Consider the following 14,279-nt stretch of genomic DNA (forward strand, 5'->3'; position numbering starts at 1 on the left):
CTAGAGGTCATTTTGCTGTCTTTTTCACCCCTATCTAGATCCATTTCTGAAGGAAGCTGATTTTGAGACTCCGAGATTTCCATGTAGGAATTCTTTTGGGAAGTTCTCTTGGGATCCCAGGTGGGAGGGTGAAAGAGGCAGGTTGGACCCCGGGGAGAATTTAGCTATGATTTAATTGTCATAGAATATTCATCTGACCTAAGGGGTGCTCTGGAGCTGGGGTAGCCCTGTGTCTCAAATTGCATTTGAGCCTTCATACTCTGGATAGCGTTCATTGCATGCAGGCTGTTCCCTGGGTGGGATGTGACCTTGGCAAGGACATTTCTCAGGGAAAGGCTCAGTTCTGCACCAATAGCAGCTGACAATGTTGAAAGCTAAGAGCATGAGAGCCTGGCTCCTGAGAGACTTTGTGTGATCTGCTTTGGCATCCACTGTAGCCCGTGTTGTTGCAGGCACAAAGCTCCATTGCTTGGCCAGTTTCCATAAGAAATCTATCCAAACAAAGTATTTAGTAAGTATAATTTAACCAGGCTTTGGAGATTGTGGGGAGTGGTCTTCACACCATTTCCTTGGCTCAATTCCTTCTTTCTCCACTCCCTCTGTTCTGTCCTCATTTTTCTGCTCAGAATCCCCTTCTTCCCTCCTTCCATTACGCAAAGCAGAATGTGGCCATTTCTAACCCAGAGGCCAAACACTAGTCTGAAAGGGGATATAGCATGAGGGCTTGTCCCCTTCCAGTAAACTGGTCTACCTCATCCCTCCAAGTTGCCTGGTAAATTCAGGTCCCCCCATTGTCATTGTTCAGTAAGGCTTTCTTCTTTGCTTGCATCATTTTCCTGTTACATTGAAGCACCTACCTCCTTTTTTTTTTTTTTTTTTTAATTTTTTTTTCAACGTTTATTTATTCTTGGGACAGAGAGAGACAGAGCATGAACGGGGGAGGGGCAGAGAGAGGGAGACACAGAATCGGAAACAGGCTCCAGGCTCCGAGCCATCAGCCCAGAGCCTGACGCGGGGCTCGAACTCACGGACCGCGAGATCGTGACCTGGCTGAAGTCGGACGCTCAACCGACTGCGCCACCCAGGCGCCCCATCACCTACCTCCTTTTGACCCAAGCATTCAAGCTCTTGCCCTCTGAAGGATCTCCTTTATTTCATTTCTAGCCACACTTTCCCCCAAGGACAGGGGTCTACAGAGTCAAGGAGTGTGCCTACTCAGAGCCCTTACACCTCCTTTGAAACCAAACAGCAGGTACCCAGATGTATTCATTGCCTATTGTTACTGTACCAAATTACAACAAACTTAGTGGTTTTAAACCAACTCAAATTTATTGTCTCACAGCCTGCGGATCAGAAGTCTGAGATGGGTCTCACTGGACCCAAACCAGTGTGTTGGCAGGGCTGGGTTCCTTTCTAGGGACTCTAGTGGAGAATGTGTTTCCTTGCTTTTTTCCAGCTTCTAGAGGCCACATGTATTCTTCACATCCCTTCTATTTTCAAAGCCAGAGTGACTAGTCCAGGCTTTCTCACACTGAAATACTCTCTTACACTTTTGCCTCCCTTGTGATTATATTGGGCCCACCTAGATAATCCAGGCTAGTCTTAGTTTAAGGTTGATTGATTAACAACCTTAATTCCTCTGCAACCTTACTTCTCCCTTGTCAGGTAACGTAACATATTCACAGGTTCTGGGTATTTGAATGTGGGCATCTTTGAGAGGCCATTATTCTGCCCACCACACCAGGACTCCAGAATCTTCCTCTTAAGCAGACCTAAGCCTATCTCATCCATCCTATGAATGCAGACCCATTACCAGTGAAAGCTCCCCAGGGCTGAGGAGGAAGAGAGGCCATGCTGTGGTTACCTTGGTGTCCTGAAAATTTGAGTCATTATGAAAAACAAACCCATTAGGTTTATTCTGATGTTGCTTTTCCAGGGTAATAAGAACATATCTGTGGTAAGCCAGGTACTTGTTCTGAGTTATAAAACCTTGTAGCAAACCTCAGTGATTCTCAATCTTGCCAACCTGAAGAGCCACATAATGAATTTCTCTAAACTGACAAGCATTCAGGTAGCCAAAGCATGACACAAATTGATTTTGGTGTTAAATGATTGGAAGAAGGGGGGACTCCAGGCAATCTCCAGAGTCTCAGCATCTACATTGTGTGGCTTTAAGAATTTGGCACCTTTCTTATTCTGAAAATTAGTTACAAGTTTGTTTGTTGGGTCTTCCCTTTTCTATCCTCAAAACTGTCCTGCTGTGCCTCTTGTAACTTTGCAAGGCTAACTGAGATATGGGTGAAGCCGCTAAGCCCGGGTATTCACCATCCCATCTTTACTTCATTTCATTAGCTTTTCTCTCCTGTGATTCTTTATGATTGGGCCAAATAGCTCCCAGAGTGAAATCTTAACCTTTTTGACCCTTAATCCCCTCTCTTCCCCTGAGGAAGCACTTGTTCCTTGTACTTCAATTTTCGTGGGATGCTTAAAATAAAACACTCTTGGCAGCTGACTTTGTACGAGGTAAAGAGCCGTGGTCTCAGAGCATTTTGCTGGGAGTGCTGCTGAGGTACCTCTCATGCAACACTCTCAAGGCTAGCAATTGGTTGATTAATTGGGAAAAAAATTACTGAAAGCATGGGGTCATAAAAAATGATTCATACAGGCCTTAAACATTTTTATTTTAACTTAAAACATATAAGTTGACATTCATTTGCCAATCTTTGATGTAAAGCTAAGGCCTTTTCTCTTAATTGGCATGATGTGTGGTCTCTCATCATAAATCACACTCTTAATGCATCCCCTAAGATCCTCAACTTTGGTTTCTTTACATTCAAGTGAGAATTGAAGTGACTTGCAAAGCAATCTGATTGAATAATCTTCCTCGATTGTTATAATCACTCCCTGAGCCCTTCTCAGTTTTCTCAGCCCCACCTAATTCAACAGTTTGTATAAATTTTTATTGGCTTGCTTGCATCAAACTATTCTGAAGAACTCAACTGATCTTTCATGAAAACATCTCTTCTTGTGCACTCATATTTCATGGATTCTATACACTTAATTTACGTAAAATTAATTTGCTTACATAAAACAATACAATTAGAACTCTAACATCTTTGGTAATAAACTCAGCTGACTCTTGGAAAGCACTGGTAAGTTTTCAAGTCAGAGTAGAAGGGCAATGGTTTACTAGGGAGAAGTCTTTGAGTGAAGGGTGTGGATGTTCAGGGCTCTGTGGCAGGTGTTGGCTGTCCCCTTCTTTGGTGCCTTGACCCACTTTGGATGTCACCTGTAGCTTTGGGGACTTCCTCCCTCTAGTGACTAAGGAGAGTCTGGAAGTGCTGGGGAGCTAGCATCTCAAGGAGCCACCCTCAATGAATGTGATTCATGATAGATAGAAATTGATGGATGAACACTCTGGCTGTCTTGTGCTTTGGTGGGTTCTGAGCCAGATTCTACTGTGTCCCCAGGTGCCAACGGAGGTCACCTGCTCATTGATATCCCCTTTATTGGTTTCTGTTCCTTCAGGGGTCTTCCCCATATCACCTCCCAAATTTGCACCCAAATTCTCAACTCCAGGTGTTCTTTGGAGGGAACCTACATTAAGAAGCACCTGGTGATATGCTGTGTCGAGAGAACTGAGGGTATGGATATGTCCAGTGGATTGAATGCCACAGAAGAAACCTTCCACTATTCTAGGAAACCTCCTTTGGTCTCTGCCTCTTCAGACCTGTAAGCAATTTCCATCTTCATTTTCTACATACATGGTGCCAGCCAACATTTTGCTTTTCTTGTTGCAAACCCTAGGAAGACACATTTTGGGGAATATGTCACAAGCTTCTGGCTGGGGTAAGAGTTTGGTGTCTTATCGCAAGCCTCCTCCCTGAATTAATAATTCTCTATGACTGTCAGTTTGCCTTGAACATTACCACCTGGCTCTTCTGGGCCTACAGAAGAGGGACACTTCTGTGTCCCAGTATCTGTTTCCCACCCTGATTCTTACCTCTGCTTCACCCAGCCTTCAATGTGCCTGTGGTTCTAGGCCCCTGACTATAGAAATCCATCACTTAATTGAGACTCCTGTCTTGGTTTTATGCTCTGAAACTTCCAGTCCCACTTCCAATTCTCTCTCTCTCTCTCTCTTTTACTCTACCCTTCCTCTTACCTGTACCATGGTCATGGCCTCAGGCCCTTCTTTCACCGGTGAACTCTAGGCGGTATTTCTAGTGCATGTCGTTATAAGTATTTTCCTGTAAAACTTACCTTCCCATCACTTAAAGCCATCTAAATGTTTTTCTTCAAAGATACACAATATTGAATTAATGCTCTTTCAGAAACAGAACAAAACCATTGTATTCTGTCTCCCCCATTCTTAAGAACAAATGTTTAGATTGTAAAGTGATTGAACCACACTCCATTCTCTCTTATTAATGGAAAATTGGCCATAAATTGCCGAGGCGTGACTAGCTCATTTCCCAACACAGCCGCAAATGCTTTCTGCTGGGATCACTTTCGATTTCTCAGAATGAAAGGAGAAACCTCTGTAGAACTGACACCTCTCTAAACGGTACCCCGTGTCACTCCCTACTGGGAATAACTGTTCTGAAGGGAGAACTGACTGAAGGTAGCGCCACCTTCAGCTAAGGCTGTTTTCCTAGACCTCTTGTCTGTTTTCTTGCCATGTGGTGGATTGATTCAGCTGCAAACTTCAAGAAGGTAGGCATTAAAACATTTTCTCTCTCTCTCTCTTTTTTTGTTTTTCGTTTAAAAAACTAATCGAAAATGCATATATGCCTGGGAAGTGCTGTGTATTTAATGCACAATAATTCATAATAACACCTTAATATAAATTTTGAAAGCACATTACATTTTTCAAAGCGTCCTTACCCATAAATTATCTATTTTAATCCTAAAACATCCTGGTGAAATATATTTTAGTGTTCCCATTTTGTAGATGAAGAAGATGTTCAGAGAGATTTATTGATGTACTCAAGGACAGGCTACATTAAAAAAAAAAGACACTTGAGCTTCAATCTTCTGACACCACATCTAGCATCCCCGTGGATAGCCATCTTTTCTCTCCCCACCCCCAAATCTTTGCTCCTGGGGCCAGCCTTTGCTTTGGGAAACTATTGCTTCCCCAATTTCACAGGTCAGAGAGTGGCTGCCAAACACTGTGCCCTACTGACATCTCTTTCACAGGGCTTACAATCAGTGCAATCAAGAGAGCAATTTTTTTCTAGTAAGAACCAGGGAAGAAGGTTCCTCCCTCTCATATGATAAAGCTTAAGGCTGTTCACTGTCATGTATCCAGTCTCATGAGAAAGGCAGCCCAATCCATGAGAATGAAGTTGACACTGGAATAGAAAGAGACATGAGAGATGGTGGTAGGGAACTGTCATGCCACTCCATGTGGCCACCTGATCCCTGGCCCTATACATCACTTTTTACCCTGGGCCCGTGGACTTGGGGTCTTTCACTTGCATTGAAAAGACACAGGTTTCCTTCCCAGTGCATTAACTCACTTGAGCCTCAGAAGAACCCCATGATTTAGGCATCTTAGTTATTATAATTCCCATAATGGAATTTAATTACCTGAGACTCTTCATTTGATGCTGATTTACAGACATACAAATTAGTAAGTGACCAGGCTGTGATTAGAACTTCCCTCTCTCTCTCTTTTTTTAATTTTTATATCAAGTCCAACACTTTTCTTCCTCACACACAGTTAACCTGCTGCTGACAGACACGGAGGTAAAATCAGACAGAATCTTGAGACTTGATTTTCCATTTTCTTGAAATAAACTCCATGTTCTATTAACTCAGATGTCCCTACTTGGAGAATAACAACTATTTCCTCTTCCCATTCTTTCCATCTCAAATAAATTGGTATTTTGTTTCATATTTAGTTTAGTCATTGATTACCTAACATTGAGTATTTCACCTATGGACTGATATTAGTGCTGGAGATTTTAACCCATGTAACAAATATCATCCCTAAATTTAAAGATTCCTCCCAGCCGCCATGAGTATTGGCTGTTACTGGCTCACAGCAGCCCCCTTCTCCTGAGAGGATTGCTGTAGGCTTCCAGGAGCCATACCATCCAGAAACGCATGTAGGTTGTGCCCTTTATTGAGGCAGCCTTCAGAAATGACAGACTGATCCCGGTGCCATTCACATCTTCCAACTCCCTGGGGGGTCAAACTGAGACTAGACTTCACCGGAAGCTTTATATTTGCTTACCTTCTCTCTTTGTACTACCCTGCTTTTCTCTCTCCCTGACAGGTGTCTCCCGAGAACACTCCATCACTTGTCAAGGATCTCCATCTCAGATTCTGCTTCTAGGGAAACTGGCCTAAAACATTATCTTTCTGGGGTTTTCATTCTTTCACTTACATCTTTACATTTGTCCATTCTAACAGCTCTTGTGCCCACCTGATCACACTCTTGCTATGTTGGTAAACTGAGGTAGAAAGAGCAGCCTGGTGTTGTAGGGTTTGCTGCCTAACCTACATACTACATATTGAATAATTGCTACTCAACTGGTTAAGCTGGTGGGTCTGAAGAGCAAGGGGTGTCCTGCATTTCCTAAAATAGTAGAGCAGCAACTATACTAATTTTAGCTGAGGACATAAAGTGCCTGGGGATGTAAAGATGTGATATATTTTTTTCCCCTTAAAAGATCAGATTGTGTAGAAAAGCTTGCAGGAAGCACAGGATAAGTTGAGAATGTTGTGATTTTCACCGGAAGGGAAGTAAAGGCAGGAGCTGGGGGATTGATGTCAGGCACTCTTCTCCAATGTTGATATCCCTGGCTAATGGCATCCAGAGACTACAGACTAGTGGAATGTGGGGTGTCTCATATCTATGGTTACCATGTATTGAGTTAGGAGTGAATGCCAGAATCTGTGCTCTGAGGAAATGTATAAAGGATAAACTAGAAAAACATGTCAATAATTGGTATTTTATCAAGGAGGTGGGATTACCATTGAGTAGTAAGGACAGAGTCAGTCATGGGACGAGAACAGAGAAAGTAGGGGTGTCTGGGTTGTTCAGTCGGTTAAGCATCTGAGTCTTGGTTTCAACTCAGGTCATGATCTCATGGTTTCATGGGTTCAAGCCCCACATCAGGCTCTGTGCTGACAGTGTGGAGCCTGCTTGGGATTCTCTGTCTCCCTCTCTCTGGCCCTCTCCACTCGTGCTGGCTCTGTCTCTCTCAAAATAAATAAATAAATAAACTTGAAAAAAGAAAAAAATAACAGAGAAAGTATAGTTGGGGTGGAAGGAGCTCAGTGAGCACTGGATATGATGCTTATTGACATCCCGTATGTATTCCAGAAAAAGTTTACTTAGCAAATGTGACCAAAGGGCAGATTGTATTATGAGACAGGCAAAAGTGCCTCACATTTAGCAATTCCATAAAGTGTGTACAATGATGGTCACATATTATAGACTTGAAGTTAGGTGACTTGTCCGAGATCACACAGCTATCAAGGGATCAGGTGAGGGGTAGCGAGGACTCAGATGCCTCTAATTCTGAAGCATCCATTACAAGCTGTGGTGCCTCCCATGTCAGCTATTTCTCTGCTCTATAGCCTCAAAATGCCCCTTTGAAGTGCAGGCATTTTCTCCATTTTACAGAGCAGGAAATCTGAGACACAGTAGTGTCAGTGACATCACACAGCTAATTTTAGATCTATTTATTCTACCACAATGGTTGTTAAGGTAATGTTAAATAATGCATTCTGAACACCTTTTTCCTTTGCATGATGTAAAGTTGAGCTTCTCTTTGCTTGTTCTCTATTATTCCCCCCCCTCCTTTTGTAAGATTTGGAGGTTACTTTTTAGCCACAATGAGCAGGAATTAGAGGACATGTCCAGGTCCAGTGACTCGGGAGCAATCATGATTTGGCAGTTTTTGTCATGATTCGTATCAGTTTCCACCTTCCCCCTGAGAGTGCAGACATTTCTTACGTGTGTTCTTATTTGGCTCCTTTTTCTTTCCTTTCATTGAGTAGGTTGCCCATCTCTCAATCTTACTTAGGTCTAAGGTAAAAGCACAATTACACCAAAACCCTCCTGACCTCCTTTGATCATTGTCCTTAGCCTTAACCAACTGCTCTTCATTACCTCTCACAGCAGTAACCGAGTAAAGATCACTTACTGACTTACTGGAACACTCACTCACTGATCTCTCCATATCCCGTTGGGTGTAACACCATTATCTCTCTAGATGTGTGCAGCATATGTGACTGTGTATCAATATATCATCTGTACCCATGTGTATACATAGCATATGATTTTAAGTTTGTTTCTAGATAGATAGATAGATAGATAGATAGATGGAACAGGGGATCAGCAGAGAGAGGGAGAGAGAGAATCCCAAGTAGGCTCCACATTGTCAGTACAGAGCCCTATGTGGGGCTCAAGCTCATGAACTGTGAGCTGATGACCTGAGCCAAAATTAAGAGTCAGACACTTAACAGACTGAGTCACCCAAGTGCCCCAAGCCTATTATTTTCTAATAGGAAAACTAGGAAACATTCCCTGGAGGTCATCAATCCCCCCACACCCCAGTTTGCAGATGAAGCACTGAAGTCCACAGCTGTGACTTTGCCTAGGTTCACAAAATTACATGCTAGAAAAGCTGGAACCAGAACCCGTCATCATCATTACCAACAAAGTTTCTTCCCCAAACTCCACAATTATCAGAAATACTAGGATAATTCAAATCATGCACCATGACATATTTTCAGTCATTCATGTTGGCATGGAGGTTGAAGCAGATCCTACAATGAGAATTGGAATGAAAGTGATTCATTTAAAATGTGTTCCCAGGAGAAACCAATGAGGGTACAGAAGAAGCAGGTCAAGGAAGAAGAGAAAGCCAAGCAAGGATGTGATTTCAAGGCAAAGGTTCAGCCTCAGCCAGATCCCATGAGGCTCTCAGGAGTGCAAATTACACTGCAGAGACTTCCCATCCCTCACTCAGGGCCACAGAACTAAGCTTTCATGCCTGTATCCTTCTTCAGCTCCGCTCAGGAAACACAGACTTTTGATTTTTTTGTTTAAAGTGGCTCAAAAGTTGCCCAAGAGAAGGCCTCTGAACAAAGCTGCAGGTACACAATATTAGAAGTAAAGCATGCAGGAAACTGGTGTTGGCATCTGGGCAGATTACCAATAATGTGCACTACAGAGATAAGGTTATGGAAGCAGTGTAGCTTCACAAACCTTCCACGACCATCTTGGTCTTCTATGTCTGTGTGACGCTCCTCCCCCATATCTACACATGGCTGCCTCCTTCATCCTTCATGCCTTTGTATGCCCTCAAAGAGGCCTTCTGTGACCACCCTATCTAATGTAGGTCCCAACTCTTCCCAATGTTCTCTATCTCATTGCCCTCCATTATTTTCTTTTGTACTCTTATTACTCCCCAGATGTACTTGTTTCAAAGTTTAATATCTCTCTGCCCAACATAAGTCCCAGGAGGCCTGAGATTTAATCTTTCTTTTTAGCATTTTTGTTTTTAATCATGGAAGAAGGCTTGGCACACAGTAGGTATTTAATGTATTTTTGTTGAATAGTAATGAGTGGATGGATGTAAAAAAAAAAAAACCCATCACAAAGTATCTGTAGAGAAATGTGGAACTATTTGGAAGTTCTGGCAGTATGCATTATGGAACACAGAATTTGCTTTCTTTCTCACCCTATCAGTATGCAAGGGAATATATATGAAGGATTATACTGAAGTTCAATCTATAGTTTTCCAAATTATTATAGATAGCTTTGGTCTTAATGGGTATATTTTAAAGTGGTGAAATGCTTCCAGAAATATTTTGGAGAAAATTATGGCATTGAAGGGAGCTTTTAGTTCCTTGATACATTACGTTTCTCAATGGAATATAATAGCTTCTCTTTTTCCCGCAGAAGATGTGTGCATTTCATTATATGTCATTATCTGATATATGTTTGGCATAAAAGGCACTTTCCCCTTTTTCTTTTTTTGCATGGGACACATATAGTAGAAAATTTCCATGAATTGATGTCATATTCTGTTCTACAATGTATCTTATTTGGGATTAACCCAGCCTCTTTTCTTTTCTGTGGTGGTATGGGGAATATATTGATTCATTACATAATTTGTATTCTGTTCTTCAGATCAGACATTGGCCTAGGCATTCAGACTGCACAAATCTCTCCCCCTGCACCAATATTTTTTTTTCCTTTAGCCAAATGCCATTTCCCTGAGCAGCAATTTAGTCATTACCCCATGATATAAAAGAAATGTGAAATCTGTCACAAGGAAGATGATGTTGTGACACAGAGAGGGATCCTCTGGGAGGTTTAACCAGGTTTTCCACAAGATTGAAATGAATGTGACACTATGTTCAGATTCATAATTAAATTTATTCTTTTTTTATGTGTGTGTGTGTTCTTCTTTACTATGGAGAAAATGAGAATGGGGCTCTGGCTATAGACTAAGGACAGGAATCAATCTTAACTTAAAAATAGCAGCTTAAATATATGGGTTGTACTTCAAGTTCTAAGGCACTCAATGCAAAGCATTGAACTATAGCTGTGACTTCAGGTATGGGCTAATAATAGATGGCTAATGTAATCCCTGGGAGAACTGTAATTACCTTTTAAATGCCTTTCTTCTGCGCTAGGCAAGAGAGTAGCAGCGTGGCTAGTCTCTACACTGCCATGCTGGCACATGTAGATATGTAATGAATGTTTGTTGAAACTGGAAATAGAAAGAGATGTGGTTAAGAAGAGAAGGGGAGAGAGAGGGATAGGTGGAATGGTTTCATAAGAGCAAGGGATATTCATCCCTTATGAGACATGGTTTAAGATTTATTTAGGAAAGCATCATTCCACCACATGTATTGAAGAGTCCATTGGCCCTGGGGGCTAATGGTCACCAAATCCTTTAGAGGAGATAGGCATGGTCAACTTGGAGAACTTCCTGACACAAGGCATGAGGAGGGGTGGTGAGACTATGCTGGGGACCAGCTGCAGGGAGCTCACAGGGTAATAGGATGACTCTGCCACACCCATTGCCTTCAGGTGCTATACACCTCCAGAGGTCCCAGGATCAGAATACAAATGGCTGAGTGCTGCTCAAGCCCGAGGGTAGCTGTTCACCGTTGGTAGCCAGGAGCCCTGATCTTGTCCTATGTCTTGTGTGAGTGAGATTCACCCACTGACTTTAGCAAGTCAGCACTGCTTTGGCAGCCCAAATTCATGCAATCACAAATTGCAAATTCATGCAGTTGTTGCTAGTATTCTTTATGGCAAATCCAGCAATGTTACCCTACACTTAAGTTGGATATTATAATGACATATGTGTTACACACACACACACACACACACACACACCCTAGTCAGAATAATTGATAATCCAATGAGTCTTTGGGAGAATGATTCCCATTGATCATATTCCCCTAATTTTATCTGAAAGTCTAATTCTGAAGGGGGCACTGCCATTTTATTTTAATTAATTAATTAACTTTTGGAGTCACCCCAATTTTAGTCAAGTTTTATTCTGTTTTTCAGAAAGTCTGATTTCTTTCAATGTCTATTTTAATTTTGACAGAGAGAGAGAGAAAGAGAGAGAGAGAGAGAGAGAGAGAGAATGTGATCAGGGGAGGGGCAGAGAGGAGAGGAAATCCCAAACTGACAGTGCAGAGTGCTATGAGGGGCTCAAACTCACAAACCGTGAGATCATGACCTGAGCTGAAATCAAGAGTCGGATGCTTAACTGACTGAGCTACTCAGGCACCCTCAGAAAGTCTAACTTTTAAAATCTTAAAATGGTTTCAACTCTTGTTAATTCATGCGGAGGCAATGAAATGTACAACATGCAAAGGAATGGATGGCCAAAATGCATGTGAAAATACGGTCATGCCCACTAGTAATTATGGAGGCAAACTCTTAGCAAGGTATAGTTACATAATCGTCTTATTGGCAAAAGCATTTAAGTCTTTAATATCAAGTGTTAGGAAGATGTGGGAAACTATCACTGGTGGGAATGTAAATTGGTTCAACTACTTTGGGAAAATATTTAGCAATATCAAGTGTATCTGTTATGTTGTACAACAATAATACTGCATATCAAGCCATTTCAGAGCTTATTTCAGAATGTCTTAAAACAAGAACCATTTATTACTGTTGGTGGGCCCACTCATTCATCTGTGGTCGGCTGTAGGTCAGCTAGATACATCAAACAAGTGTAGACAAGTCACATTGTTGATTTTGGCTGAAGGCTGGTCTAAGATGGCCAATGAGATGCCTGGGCTCTTCTTCATTTTTCTTTAATATATGTGTCTGTTATATTCCTTCAGCAGACTAGGGACAAGCTCCTGGCAGTCTCAGAAAAGCAAGTGTGACATGTTTAATCATGCAAGGATGCAAGCAGAAACACACAATCACTTATTAAGCCTGTTTGCATCACATTTGCTACCATCCAATTGACCAAAGCAAATCACAAACCCAAGCTCAAGGTTACACTATTATAGGAAGCAGTGTTGAGAAAAGGATGCAATTAACTGACACCATTCACCCAATCTATCTAACTCATTTAGTGCCATGGAAGATTCACATATCCTATGTGACCTATGTGACCTAACAATTCCATTCATAAAATCTCTGACCCATATGTACAAGAAGACATGTATAGGTACATTGATTATGGTAGTGTTTGTAGTTATTTAAAAAAAAATGGAAAGACCCTTCACCAAGAGAAAAGTTAAAGTTTTGATAGTCATACGACACATCCCATGACAGAGTGAAAATGAGTAAACTAGATGTAGCTAGCACTTGACATGAATCCTCAAAACAAAATATTAAGTAAAAGAAAGCAAGTTGAGGTAAGAATTATAGAGAATGATATTATTTATGAAAATTAAAACAAAGAAAACACACACACACTTGCACATGCAATTATGTGTGTATGCTTAACTCACTCTTTCTTCGGTGGATCCACTTCATGGGGTTGTTCTGAAATATAGGAATAGGGGAAAGGAATGGAACCCTCAGAACCCAACTGACCAGTGTTATGCCAAGGATGGTCCATGAACCAAGAGTGTCAGCATCACCTGGGAGCTTGAGAGAAATACAAATTCTTGGACCCTGCCCCTCAACTTTGAATCAAGATACTCAGGCTGGAGCTCAGCAGTCTGTTTTAACTAGCCATCAGTTGATTCTGGTGTACACCCAGCTTTGAAAAACTGTCATAACTTCTTTTCAAATGGTGAACAGTTAAATGTATCTAAGCAATTCCCACATTCACCAAATAGCAGTCACATGTGGTTACTCCAATCTCCATGAGAAATGCATATAGGAGGTTTCCAGAAGACTACAATGAGAAATGTGGGTATCTAAAGTAGGGATTTCAGTTCTTGGTGTAACTAAATATATTTATTATTATACTAGCTATCTTAGTACAATACTAAACAAAATTGGGAAGTAAAGAACTAAGAATGGAACTGAAAATATATTTATTCACACTTTTTATTTTCCATGCTTTGAACATCTTTGTACCTTGTATATTGCTTTTTGATTTAAAAAATTATGTAACTTTTTTTGATCTATATATCACTGTCCATTCCACAGAGATTTTTAACAGAAAGATGAGGAACTGTTCAGCTTCAAATCATATTATTTTTATTTGCCTTGATGAAATAAAATGCCTGCAGAATTTAATGGAATATGCTACATAAAAGTAATTTAATTTTTATTCAAGTGGCTCTATCTATAAAAGAGCAATTTTCAATGAAGGTTGACATTCTGTAAAATTTAATCACCAACTATCTAGAAAATAACTATGAAATATGTTATAGTTTTCATTCGCGTGTCCATTTGTATCTTAGAGACTTAACTTTTTTGTAAGAGCATATTCTTTCTTAAAACACTTTTTTGTGGGGTGCCTGATATGGCTCAGTCGGTTGAGCGTCCGACTTTGGCTCAGATCATGATCTCATGGTTCACGAGTTCGAGCCCCACATCAGGCTCTGTGCTGACAGCTCAGAGCCTGGAGCCTGCTTCAGATTCTGTGTCTCCCTCTCTCTGCCCCTCCCCTGCTCCTGCTCTATCTCTGTCTCTCAAAAATAGATAAATGTTAAAAAAAATGAAAAAAAAAAACACTTTTTTGTTCTTTTATGTTACTATTGGTAGTCATATTTTGGTTTTAAAAGTATATATTGAGCACTAAGTATGCACCAGGCACTATTCTAAGTATGTACTATTTTAGTAACCAAATCAGATTATAGCCTGAGTC

General features: G+C 41.1%; 1 long non-coding RNA gene across 1 annotated transcript in view; it reads left to right on the forward strand.

Moving 5' to 3' along the window:
- Window positions 1-14,279, forward strand: part of LOC116738002 — a 204,337-nt gene that overhangs the window by 25,260 nt on the left and 164,798 nt on the right. The gene's annotated exons all lie outside the window — the stretch shown is intronic.

This window comes from Lynx canadensis, chromosome A3 (assembly GCF_007474595.2).
Source record: "Lynx canadensis isolate LIC74 chromosome A3, mLynCan4.pri.v2, whole genome shotgun sequence".
Classification (NCBI taxonomy): Eukaryota; Metazoa; Chordata; class Mammalia; order Carnivora; family Felidae; genus Lynx; species Lynx canadensis.